Below are 14,097 nucleotides of genomic sequence, written 5' to 3' on the forward strand. Positions count from 1 at the left end.
CAAAAAGCTTGGTCTACACTCAGACAAAGTGAGTTATACCACACCAGGGTATCCGGCGGATCATCGTTATGTATACATAAGATCGGAAAGTAAACGGTATCTGTTGACACGCATTCTACAGAACAGGTTTCTCTGAATACAGGTGGGTACACAGGTAATACAGGTTGGCACACAGGTAAATACAGCTGAATATGGTCACGCCCCACACCGCTGTCAATAGACCACAGAACTGTCGCCAATTTTCCAGACAGACGAGAATTCAACGTCACGATAAAATGGTGGTATTTCTCCATGTCCTTAAAGGACAAGGTATAACCTGGCTAAAATATATTTCCCTCGAAAGCGGGATACTCAAGCTTTCTAAAAAGTATCACACTTTATTAATTTAATGAGATTTCACTGAATAACATGTAGAATAAAATGACAATACGGCACAAATGACTGGTGTAGATCGAGGCAGCCACTTTGAGAATATTTATCCCATCAAACGCCTTGCGTGCCAAAGCTGTGACGTAAGCTGTGACGTAGCCTTTACCCATTCGCTCCATGAAGTGACATATGATAAAATAAAAACTACTGCATGAGACATATTTTTTGACCGTTTTCAATGATTTATTTACGTGTAGCCAAAGGGCCATTCCACAAATGTTGTAGGGCAGCTTTGTATCACTTACGGACCACCATAGACGTAAAATCAGTTGATTTACAAGCCGTGTAAATATGCAACGATGGTATCACAAATTATGTCAGATAGCAGCATATTGTCTCAGCTCAAACCGCATTCAGCTCCATAAGTACATTTTTTGTCGTTCATTTTAGCGCCATCATTTTGTAAATAACAAACATCAGAGTCAGTGCAGAATTCATTATTGATGCCGAAGGTTGATGGAAATAAGACGACATCTCACCAGACAGCGCTTAAAATTAATTAAAATCTTATGATATAATTTTTTTAAAACTGAAGAAATTAAATTTTGCTCCTTCCTCTTTCGCCAATGCAAGGAATGATTATTTTCTATTTTCTTTTATAAAATCCAGTAAAATTATTGAAACGCTGTGTTCAAACCGAGGTGCATTCTCTGACGTCCGCCAAGGATCTCGGCTGTGATCTTTTAATATGGGGTTAGGCGTAGATCACAGATACGGGTGGCTAGTAGTCCCCACGTATCAATATGTATAAGCCACCCTTAGACCGAGGTCTCGGGCTAACTTTCATCTGCCATTGGCTACTGCTTAGACTATTACACGGAAAATACGTTCGACACTAAAGAGATAGAGTAAACGTTATGTCACTTTGCCCCAGATAATGAAGACGTGTGGAAGCTGTGTCAAGACGAAGTTTCACAAAACATTTATTGGGTTAAAAAAAAAATCTAAACAAATATTTAATGCCGGTTTAAGATACTTTAGATGGTAGTCTTTCAGTGGACATAAACGTTAGTCAGGTGCTGTCTTTCACTTTAACTGTAACATAATGGTGTGGATATGACAACCCTGCGTATGAATTAAAATTCCCTATAATCTACAGGATTATACAGATCTGTTGACTCTGTCAATGACTAAGGGATTACTTTCCCTCTTTTTCTGTTCGTATACCGTCTCAAAATTCCCCTTTCTTTCTTAAGCCGTGGAAAGTGCCCTTTCGTGTGCTTTTGCATTAAGTTTACTTATGGCCACTTGCGTTCGACGAATACGGGTCATGTGTCTCACGGGATAATTCGGCATTAACTCGCAAAAGGTCTAGGTGGTTTCCTTTAGGCGATCTGGCTTCCTCCACCCATAACACTGGCCCACGTCATTCACGTGAAATATGATTAATTGGGTAAGATATTAAACAACAGTCAATAAAGCAAATCTGTGGCAAGAAGGTTGCTTTGTTTAGTATATTTATGGTAGTTAAAGCATAAAGTCATCGTCAAAAAGACATGACACCCAATATGAAATGAAGTATTATAGGCCTACCCAAACCGAACCATACGAGACTGCGGGATTAAGAGAAAGTTTGACCTACATGTAGGTGGAGAAATTGTAGCTGGAAGAACAGAATTCGTACACCTCATGTTTTCATGAAGCCAATCGACACACGTTTCAGTATATTCTAAGAGTTAATACCGATTGGTGGAATCGTACTCTCAACCTTAATACGAGTAAAACCAAAAACACCTTTGGTCATTCGATCAGTGAATAGGTTTACGTCAAATTTCAATGATAAGTCTTGTTTTATTTAGTTATTTAGTTATTCGTATTTACTCTAGGAATTAGCGTGAAGGGAGCTGATAGACATTTGACAGCTGACATGAGGACATGAAACGTCCCCACGCCATGGCAAGTATGTGTCCTTGGTACACTTGCATTATCAGTCCATATCCTTGCGTAGGTGTCCTTTTTTTCTCATACAGGTATGTCCTCTTTCTCATATTTCGTCCGCACTTCAATAACGATTCCCCGTGCAAACCAAAGGGCGTGCCCAGATGAAAGACGTTTTCTAAAGGCCAGACTGACACGTCGTTTCATCAGAGATCAGAACCTTTTATATGTAATTCTATCCGCTTGCCTGAAATGCTGTAAGCAAACAGATGGCCATTCATCCAAAACACGACCCTCAAAAACTATGTTATCTTTGTTGGTGGAATTCGTTTCGTCCTTTCCGTGGAATTACCATAAGCTATGCTCTGACTAAGCAAAACAGACGACACTTGAACAAACACGTGACTGTGTTCCACTTTCAAGAATGAAGGACAACCAGCCTAATTACGACTGGGTTTTCTCGACATCATCATGTTCTTGATTCCGTTCTACATATATCTCTTTTTAGGGCTTTGCTGCTAATGGCCTTAAACCATACAAATAACCCCGCAATCTTAGCCCTGGCCAACTACAGGAATTTACACTGGCGCAAATGTTGAAAAAAAAAAACAAAAAACGAATGATTATGGCTTAACCTGACTTTGGTTTAATGCTGGTTCATTTAAATTCCGATAGATGATATTCATTTGTGATCGCCAAGCCAGACAAGTGTTACCAAGATTGCTCATTTAAGGTAAAAGGAAATCGGTAAAACTCGAGATTAAATCCCGTATTGCCATTGTAAACTGATGGTCGTAAGCATCCATACCTTCAAAGTAAACCGGGCAGATTGAAGACAAGGCTAGCTGGATAGGCGGGGGTGTTAGTTGTGACGTTTTCATAATTAGGACTGGTGTGGAATCCGGACGGTGATTTGCTTATCCAGCTCAACATTGCTTCCCGAGAAATAGAGTCTGGTATAAAATATATATGATTAAAAAAAATTGAATTCATATGCACTGTTAAGATGCTGGATAGCCTTTCAGAATTTGTTACTTAGGTTTTGTCATCTGAAAGTGGATTTTTAATGTGATGTTATGTGATGGAAGTGACCTATGTATGGGTTGAGAAAGCCGAAATGCCTAATGACAAACCGACTGACACACATACCGTAAACATTTGAAAAGTCCGAGCGTGGTTCCCATTTTACAGTTGTTCAATACTTCAGCCTACCTGGATACTTTATATGGGATTATTAACACAATACGAATAAATTGTAATGTCAAAAATATTCAGTTTGAAAGGGAAAGGTAAGAAGAAGTCTTCATCATTAGACACCTGAAATGAGATATCTACAAAATACATTTACTCATTTTTAAATATTTTCGTCAGTAGAATAAAATGCATTTAGATATTTAAATTCGAACTTTAGGTCGCATGAACATTTTTTTTACCTTTACGTTCCTTGTGAAACGCCTTATGTAGTTGTATGTATAAATGGACTGTACAAGGCGTAATTTACACTCGGAGCGAAAATCAAAAATGCTTGTGGTGGCATTGTCGCCATCCAAACGCTATCAGTGAAAGGGTCCATCAATGTAATTTGAAAAACAACAATGAACTGTTTTATATTTAGTACCACTTTTTATTTAGTGCCAATAGTACATGTAAATACGAGAGATTGTTCTACGGTACAATGAGCGAATAATTTATTTTCAAGTCAATTGAATGAAGTCAACAGATCGATTGACGGAGTAAAACACGATCAAATGTTGGGGGTGATATACCCTCATTATGACATAAACAATGATGAATACAATCCACCGTAGAACTGCAACATCCTATAACATAACAGCTATTTAATGCAGGGCTTAACAAGTCATAGAGAAAAAATTTATATCAAATATCTATCTGGTAGATACGTGGGAAGGTCTGCCATCAACCTGCGGATGGCCTTGAGTTTCCCCCGGGTTCTGCCCGGTCCCCCCCCCCCACTATAATCCTGGCTGCCGCCGTATAAGTGAAATATTCTTGAGTACGACGTAAAACACCAGCCAAATAAATAAATAAATAAATAAATCTAGTAGTGGTTACTTACATTTCTAAATGGTATATTCCTTTCTGTATGTGTTGTTTGTTTTAAAGTTTTACTTAAGGGGAAAGACCGCGGAAAAGTTGATATCTGACCTCTCAGAGAGAGTCTAATCTATGGGAATCCAGATGGTCAGGACTGCAGCGATTTTTTGTAACTACATGTAGTAGTGAATTGAACTGGGGCCTTCGTTTAGATCTTAAGTCAGGTGACCGAGTACATCGCTTTCTTCAGTCACAATAATAGTGTTTTGCCCCTATCTGTACTTCTTACTTGCTGTGTGGCTAAATGTAGGCCTACACGTTAAAAGGTAATTATCGTTAGATTTAAAATGTTGAGTAAAACATTTTTTAATTTCGCGTAGAGATCTTTACTTGCATTGACTTTTACTTTAAGTTAAATATACTTGATAAGAGCACTGGGTGATTTGTTAATATGTTTGAGTTTCACTTATCTATAATTGTCTGGAACTCTGTGTGACGTGAATATCTTTTAGAAAACAACACGAACAGCTGCAGTTGAAGTACATTACAGTGTGCATAGCGTCTCTCTGCAAGTGATTTAGTTTACAGAGAGGTCAACTTTAATTCCTTTGCTCTGTAGACATTCATACTGGAGCTTACATAATCGGGTGGGCCTTTGCTCAGTATTGGCTTTACTATATAAATATACCTTATACATGTACATACAACGCTTATGACGCTTACTTATAGACATGCGCAGTACACGCCGAGCATTATCTATGTATTGGACAGTCACTGTCACCCTAAATTCACAAGCTTATCTATGAATTTGTTTGATTGAAATTGTTTTGCCAAATTTATGATTGCGTGTCGTCTGTACCTGTAGGTTGATGATGGTGGACAATCAAGTAGAAACATGCAAAATACACCACTCGGTTAATGTATATACTGTTTAATGCCTTGTATACGGAAGACTTTTTCATTTATCTGCATACGACCGATCATTGGCAGGTTACTGACAAACTTTCCCTCGTTGCAAACTTGCTGGTGGAAAACAAGTGGCCTGATTATGATGTTAAACCATCAATTAATTCATATAACTAGTTAAATGAGCGAAATATGTCACCGGCTGAACGGAGAATCTATCTGAATATGAAAAAGACAGAATGTCTGTTTTAAGAGAACTAGTTAAGTCCAATGTTCAGTTCTCCTGTGTTTCCTCTTACGATTCATGAATATTCTTTCCTGTTTCCTCCAAACTCTTTCATGTTTCCCCCTGACTCTGTCATGCTTCTTCTTGACTCTCATGTTTCCTCCAGACTCTCCCATGTTTCTTCCAGATTTTATCATGTTTCCTTCACACTCTCTCATGTTTCCTTCACACCCCCACATGTTTCCTCCAGCCTATCTCATGTTTTCTCCAGACTTTTCCATGTTTCCCCCCAGGCTTTTTCGTGTTTCCTCCAGGCTCTTCCATGTTTCTTCTTGACTCTCTTATGTTTCCTCCAGACTCTCCCATGTTTCTTCCAGATTCTCTCATGTTTCCGTCACACTCTCTCATGTTTCCTTCACTCCCACATGTTTCCTCCAGCCAATCTCATGTTTCCTCCAGACTTTCCCATGTTTTCCCCTGACTCTCCCATGTTTCTTCCGGACTCCCTCGTGTTTTGTCCAGACTCCCTAGTGTTTCTTCCGGGCTCTCCCACGTTTCCTCCAGACTATCTCGTGTTTCCCCCAGGCTCTTCCATGTTTCCTCCATGTCCTTCCTTCAGTTGAATATATGTCTTTATTTCACTGTTTTTTAAAGCCGCACTCAAGAATTTGTACATAATTACACCAAAAACGACAAACGAAGTGAGAAAATTATTAGCCTTCATGATATTCTGTTACAGCTGAGATCATAACCTTAGGATGAGATTATCAGCGTCTGAAGATAATAAGCCATAGGGCAGCTGCACCAAAGAGCATTCATGTCGTCATGCTTATAAGCATGCAGCCTTGTGAGTCTACCAGTTCCAGTGGGCATGCACTTATAATAATATTTTAAACACGGAAACAAAAAAAGGCATATAACGTCAGTGTATGTAACATAATGTATGTTATTATGAATATGTTACGGTTAATTGTTACTGTTCCTTAATTTTTAGGTGTCTACAATATATCGTCCAAATTGCTCAAAGAATACCTTCCGCGAAGTCGTGTCCCTGGTACAAAGCGGTGGATTGTAGAAAGTTTGCCCAACACAAACTTTGTCTGACCGTAACCTGGAGACGTGTATCCTGTTTGTACACAACACTATATATACATATATACTCCTGTTCACATTTTGGGTCCACATGCACTTTGTGAGAATATCAGGCAATAGCTTGGAATAGGGGGCCTCCGTGACCGAGGTGGGTTAGCGTGCCAGCGCGGCGCAAAGGCTTAGGAGCCTTTCATTAGTGCCGTCGCTGTGAGTTCAAGTCCAGCTTATGATGGTTTCCTCCTACCGTAATGCCGTTATTTATCCATTATTTCATCTTCGTTTTCGGTCAGGAAGATTGGACTTACAAGATGACATCCACCGCCCATTGCCAGGTACATATCTAACCTCCTGATTCAAAACCGCAGATAAGCTATGGTATGAGTCACCACGGACTACCCGTATACAGCTCCCTGTCACCCTGCCAACCGTGGGAACAATTCCGCCAAAAGAAATTCAGTTCTAGTAATGCTGTCTCTCTATCTGTGCCTTTCAAATAAATGGCTGTTGTTCGTGGCCCAGCCTTGAGGGAAAGAACACGTATTTTTCGTTAGAAAGTGTGTTAAGTAACAGTATGATCGTTAGGGAGCAACTTTCTGAATATAGCACAGATTCTTGTGCTGAAAATTGGCTGAGACCTCTGTGGGTTTCGAACCAGCGACCTCAGAGTCAGGCACCAAATCGCCAGCAGTGTCTGATATATCCACCTAAGGGAGTGGTGTCATTCGTGATCATCAGAGGGGTAATGCATGTTCGCTGTAAAAGTCTACCGGTCAGCTACCTTCTATTTTTGTGGAAGGCCTGTTGGTCGAGTGGTCTAGACAGTTAACATGTATTGCTGGCGATTTGGTGCCTGACTCTGAGGTCACTGGTTCGAAAAACACAGTGATCTCAGCCAGTTTTCGGCATATTATGGTATCGCATAAAGGGCGTATTATAGCATCGTATAAAGGGCATGTTAAGATATGCATACATTCAAACTTAAAAACACTGACTTGAATGCCAAAAATATATGGCGTATATATAAAATATATATAAAAAAATATTGAGTGCAGTTTTACCAAATAAACAACCAAATGAAAGTCAAACTTGAACTTTAAACACAAATGTGTTTGCAGTTTTATAACACGTAGTTTTACTCCTGTATTCTCCCCTCAACACCTGCGTCACTGACGTTACAAGCGTTATTCCAATTACATAATTACAGGTAAACAGCTCCTTACCTCGCGCTCACGTGAGCCATAACGGCATCAGATTGAGTAGAGAGTCCGTGCTTAGGCGTTAAGAAGACGTTACACAAAACCGTCCAGATAACAGACCAAAAACGAATACCAGTGTTAACATGTCACGAAACAACTCAACCTGTTTGGTCTGTAAAGAATATGTATGGATGTATGTATCCTTGGGGTTTTAAGTCGTACTTAGCAAGACATAAGACGACAAGGAGTCATTAGATGTGTGAACGTATCAGTGGCAGATTAATGTGAGAAAGAGTGTCAAATACACTGTCAGAAAAATTATGCGAGGATGGATGTCATGTTCAATGTAAGAGCGACGTGACGAGGAAAGATGTCATGCCCTGTGTCCAACGGTGTCGTGTTTTGTATTAAGAGTGCCAATTTTTATTTTATGTAGAGGCGGTCTCCATGGCCGAGTTGGTTAGCACGCCATGCGGCGCAATGACCCCCAAACCTCTCACCAACTGGATCGCTATGAGTTCAGCTTGGGTGAAACAAACACTTTTCGCAGAGCATGATCCAGTATCACAATAAACGTCCTATACATGTTACTCGCTTATTGAATCTCATCGCACGTCCGCTGTTCATAGGCCATCATCAGTCATTCCGGCATGCAAGGCCTCACTGGTTTCTTTTCACAAAATCTACAGTCCATATTAAAACCAACGACTGAATGAGGAGCAGAGTTTTTCTCTATTCCCTTTGCATGCAGCCAAGCACAGCGAAAGTAATCCCTGAATCTGATAACTCACTCGGGGACTACTTTTCTTGTGCTATTCGGGTGAAGTGCTTGTTCAACGACAAACTCTTTCAGCCCATTCTGATTATCTGTGTCCACTTTCACGGACTATGCTCTATGGTCAACTCACCATCCTTTCAAGATCTACATTAAACAGGTACAGAAACAACCCTGGGCACGCCTGTATGATTGTGAAATACACCTATAAATGGATTTTTCATAAAGTTAGAGATGTGGAGTACAAAAACTATTCTGGCTATTTTCACGAGTGTATGCCATATCCAAGTTGAGGACATACGGACCCACTGAAACCAAAGAGAATATATATATTTGCCAATATATATATATATATATATATATATATATATATATATATATATATATATATATATATATATATATTTTTTTTTTTTTTTTTTTTTTTTTTTTTTTTTCTTTTTTTTGGGGGCAAATTATAAACCAGTTAGGCTTATGTAGATATCGCCTCGAACCGTTCTGTGTGGTTTCATCCGCAGAGGTCACAAAGGCTAATTTATTTGACTTGCGTTTGACGCCATACACAGCAAGTTGTCATGCGATGGCGGTAACTTTTATGGATCGGTTGTTAACCATTGAACATTGGCAAGTTACTGACAAACTTTCAGTGTGTCTGAAAAACGCAGTCATTGAAACGTACACTACGAGGAGAATTGATGTGTGGGCGAAAATCACACGTCTTGAAAACCGCAATAATAAAAAAAATAGAAAGAAAGGCAAAAAACCTATACAATGACAAGTGACATTCACCAATAAAATGAACGCCGTCCAAACTCACCTGTTTTACGGTCCCAAGCAATCCGAAGGGTGTCAGAAAAAATGTATATATTTTATTCTAGTGAAGTGAATCAGAAACTGTTCGATGAAAGATGCCCTGATAAAAAAAGAGATGTTATTATGCATCGTTAAATTAATAATCAATTTGTTTATTTATTTCAATTATTTATTTATTTGGTGTTTTACGCCGTATTGAAGAATATTTCACTTACACAACGACGGCCAGCATTATGCTGGGTGGAAACCGACAACCATGCGCAGGTTGATCGCAGACCTTACCACGTACGACTGGAGAGGAAGGCAGCAAGAGCTGGACTTGAACTCACAGCGACCGCATTGGTGAGAGGCTCCTGGGTCATTGCGCCGTGCTGGTGCTAACCACCTCGACCACTGAGGCACCAGAATTTATTTATTTAAGATCGGTTGCCTAATGGTTAGAGCATCCACCTCGAAGTCGGGAGACAAGGGGTCAAACACGGATCAGGTCATACCGAAGAGTTTAAAAATGGTAGTTGGTTTTCAGAGATTATAGCAGAGAGACTTGAATGGTTGGCCAGGTATCAGTATAGTGTGATGCTTTAGTGGCAGCACTTTGGTGACATGGACTCACCCTGCCACAAGAACACACAGTACATGTACAAACACCTTCATATGAGTGAAAAATTGTTAAGTACGACGTAAAACCCCAAACATACACACATTTATACACATATCCTCAGCATTGAGAGGCAATCAGAGCAAGGAATCATGACTGGTTGCGTCAACATAATTTGACTAGGAGGGTGTCATCTCTGATGTCTTCGTCGTCATATGACTGACAAATTGTTAAGAACGATGTAAAAACCAAAGCATAAATGCAATCATTTATTTGTTTTTGGCATTTTACGTCGTCTTAAAGAATTTCACTTTTCACTTTTCTGTACTCCTGCAGGTAACCAAAAGTTACGTATCTTTGAAATTTAACAACATAGACTGCTGTTAAGGACCTCACAAATTATGTTGTATTGTGGGGCCTAAAAATATTTCATCTGTCAGGTTGCGCAAGAATGACGAGGATTTCTAGAGAAATTCGTACTTTCACAATTGTTCTCAAAACATTCCCAAGGCAAGGACACGCCAAGAAAATAAACTGGGTTAAATGGTTTCTCACATTGGGGTCAGAGGTGAGACATACAGATGTGCTTACAGGTACGCACTTCTTCTCGCATCGAGTGACATACACTTCTACTGATAGTTAAGATCAGGACCAAGGACGAGTCGGCAATTAGAGCACCCCACCGAAACACCTCTGTGCATGACCTTGCACAGTATACATATACAGGCTTAGTATATTCATCTCTTAATTAAAAAAATGTACAATTTTGACAACGACTTTCATCTTCTTTGAATACATGTCTTTTGGGGTAAGTGCGTGTGAATATATGTTTCACCGGGCCGGGTTCTGTTTGGGTCGTTAGAAGTGGGCAGTTGGAGTAGGGTGAATTAAGTCCGCGCACACTTAAACTCGAGCTGTGTCCTCTCTAAAGTGCTACGGACTGTGTCGCTGGGTTTAAGGGAAGTAAATGAAGTCGGTGAGCGCGATACAAAAGACGGTTCCAGGCGTGGCTTTGCATGGAATATAAAAGACAGACGATATGTATTTTATACCCGATCTTTCCCATTGTGCGACGATATAGCGTGGTAGGCAAGATTCATTGCCCACGACACCACCCCCACCCCCTATTACCCTGCCAGAGTTGACCTAACTCTTGCAACAAGGTTCTCCATGCGTAAGCATGGACTAGCGAACACACAGACGGATTAACGACGTCTTTGCGACCGGACAGGGAATTACCAATCTACTGGGTTTTATATCTGTCTGCGGCCGTACCGAAAACATCCCGACCCCTGGGGCATCATGGGCCCGTTGGGTAGCAGACACGGCCTTCTGGTGTCCTTGTTACTAACGGCTAGTGCATTCTCTCAGGTGTCTCCTCATTCTACAGGTAAGATTGTTTTAACGTTCCACGTGACAATGATGATCCTATCGCAGAGTATTTCGTAAAGAATCGTCCACCATCTGTTTTTTTCTTCTTTTTTTAAAGATAATACGCAACGTAATACGACCATTTATCTTTTTAATAATAGAAGTGTGTCGTGCAATATGTACAACAAAATAATAATAATACAGTAGTAGCAACAAGTAAGGTGACCATGTTGAATCTAACACACCTCAACTATAATGACTTTGCCAACCGACCCGTCACCAATGAAGTGGTAGGTTCATATCCAGCTCAGTTCCATTGCATCTTTTTATGTCAGGAAGTCGGCCATGTAGCAGAGCATTTGGATCCTTCTTCCATTAAATCGGATTGCCGTCGTATATAGTGAAACACCCTAGCGTACGAATTCAAACACCAGTCAAAAATAAATAAATTATTTAATTAATAAAAATAAAATAAAATAAATAAATAAATAAATGAACGAATGAATAAACAAAGAAACAAATACAGAAACAAAGAGAAAAAGAAAGAAAATAAATAAATTTAAAATATAAATAAATAAGTTAAATAAATAAAATAATAAATTCCACGTAAAATTTGAACAAGTGTTATCAAAGTACCGGACAAATGACGCCAGGAAAGCGATCGTTAAAAATACATGCCATGCTACGGTTTTGTTATTTGCCGATATGACTGTTAAGGACTTTCTGCACGGTATACACGTAAAATGTACTTACGGCCATAGACCAACCGAAGCTGGATTCGAACTCTTGACACTCATAAACGTTTGCTTATGTCAGGTATTTATATGGCAGTTATTTGTATTTATTTTATATATTTTTTCTCACACATTTTACATTGAACTTGAACTGATTTTGATGGAGGCTCCATTTTAGAGAAGGAAGAGTGTGAAGGTTCATTTTCAGAACAGATTTTATGTAAAGTCGAGTACTGCTTATCTAACTCAATAATGAGAGCCTCCGTGGCAGAATGGTTAGCGTGCCCGCTCAGAGCAATGACCCAGGAGACTCTCATCAATGGAATCGCTGTAAGTTCAAGTCCAGCTCATACTGGCCTCTTCTCCAGTCGTGTGTGTGAAAGTATTGCATCAGCATGCGGATGGAAGGGAAGAAAAAGAATTAAAAAAGGTTGCCATTTATCTGTCAGGAATTCAGTGTTCAGATAGACCCATATAGATGCACCATTTCTAGCTTGTTTTTAGCTAGATCTGCCTTTTCAAAATGATTTAATTTCTCGACGAGAATTATATGATTCGTGAAATCCATGAAATAGAATAATACAATTATTGATAACAAAAAGAACGGCTATGCGATACACTCGTATATACATGTAGATACAAATCTTTATAACGGTTAGGTACTTTCAGATTTTCCTGCTTGCGCAGTATCCCGTGACTTTCGTTGGTTGTATTTTGGCAAGTACGTGTGCAATTTTGTACCTAACCATGTAGTACCTATATATGCCTAACGTACACATATACCGAAACAACTCTATGGATACAGGTCGTACATGATCCCGCTTGTCTCAAGCCAACTCTGGGTTATGGTGTATGCACGGTATAGGGTCAGTCAAGTCACCTGAGCGTGTTAAAATGAAAAGAGCTCGTTTTATAAAAGCCTTTCTTCTCAATCCCTCCCGCCTCCGACTTATCAGCGTATCGAATGACAAGAGATTGACTGTGTCCGCTATTGGGACACTTGCGACAACTGTGTACAGTAGGAATGCCATCGTCTCGGTCATTGCATAAGTTGATACGTGGTAGCCACGTTCTGACCACATGCCAAAATATAGCTATTTAATTACATACTTCTGATGCAGTTGTCACAACAATGTGCATCATCTCTGTTTGGGCTTGGAGTGGGCCAAATATTCAGATTCACTCACAACATTTCCCTTGTACAGTTTGATGGAACACTGCATGTTTAGTTGGCTTATTCTGTACAACAACATTTGACGTGTTAGGTGGCATTATGCGTATGTTTCTCGTTCAATATGCATTTAATGAGCTGTCGAAAAACCTGTAAAGGCCTATTTTTTAAAAGTAAATTTAACACAATATTTGTTATTTACACCACAGATTTACGTTGTAATAAAAGCAAAGTGTAATTTTCTCACATAAATCACCTTAATTTGTCAGTCAGGCTGAAATTATATAACTTTTGTTGATTTAAATAATCTTTGCGCCTGGATAATCATATTTTGTCAAACATTTTTGTCCAAGTACTTGCAAAGTGAATAATTTATACTCATATAAGATCATATTTTTTTTAAAAATGTCTTAAAACGTGACAAACTTTGGTTTGTTTAACAGAGAAGCCTACATGAGAGAAACTGAGAATTTCATTGATGTTGGCGACTTCTTAAGTGTGTTAGACCAAGGATGAAAAATGTTTAACACCTGGCCTTATGAGTATGGTTTAAACATTGAATTTGTATGAAGAATGAGACTTGTTTAAACTGTTGCGTTACATGAGTGATGAGAATTGTTTAAACTGTCGCGTTACATGAGTGATGAGAATTGTTTAAACTGTCGCGTTACATGAGTGATGAGAATTGTTTAAACTGTCGCGTTACATGAGTGATGAGAATTGTTTAAACTGTCGCGTTACATGAGTGATGAGAATTGTTTAAACTGTCGCGTTACATGAGTGATGAGAATTGTTTAAACTGTCGCGTTACATGAGGAATGAGAATTGTTTAAACTCTTGCGTTACATGAGTG

The sequence above is a fragment of the Liolophura sinensis genome, chromosome 10 (genome assembly GCF_032854445.1).
Source record: "Liolophura sinensis isolate JHLJ2023 chromosome 10, CUHK_Ljap_v2, whole genome shotgun sequence".
Classification (NCBI taxonomy): Eukaryota; Metazoa; Mollusca; class Polyplacophora; order Chitonida; family Chitonidae; genus Liolophura; species Liolophura sinensis.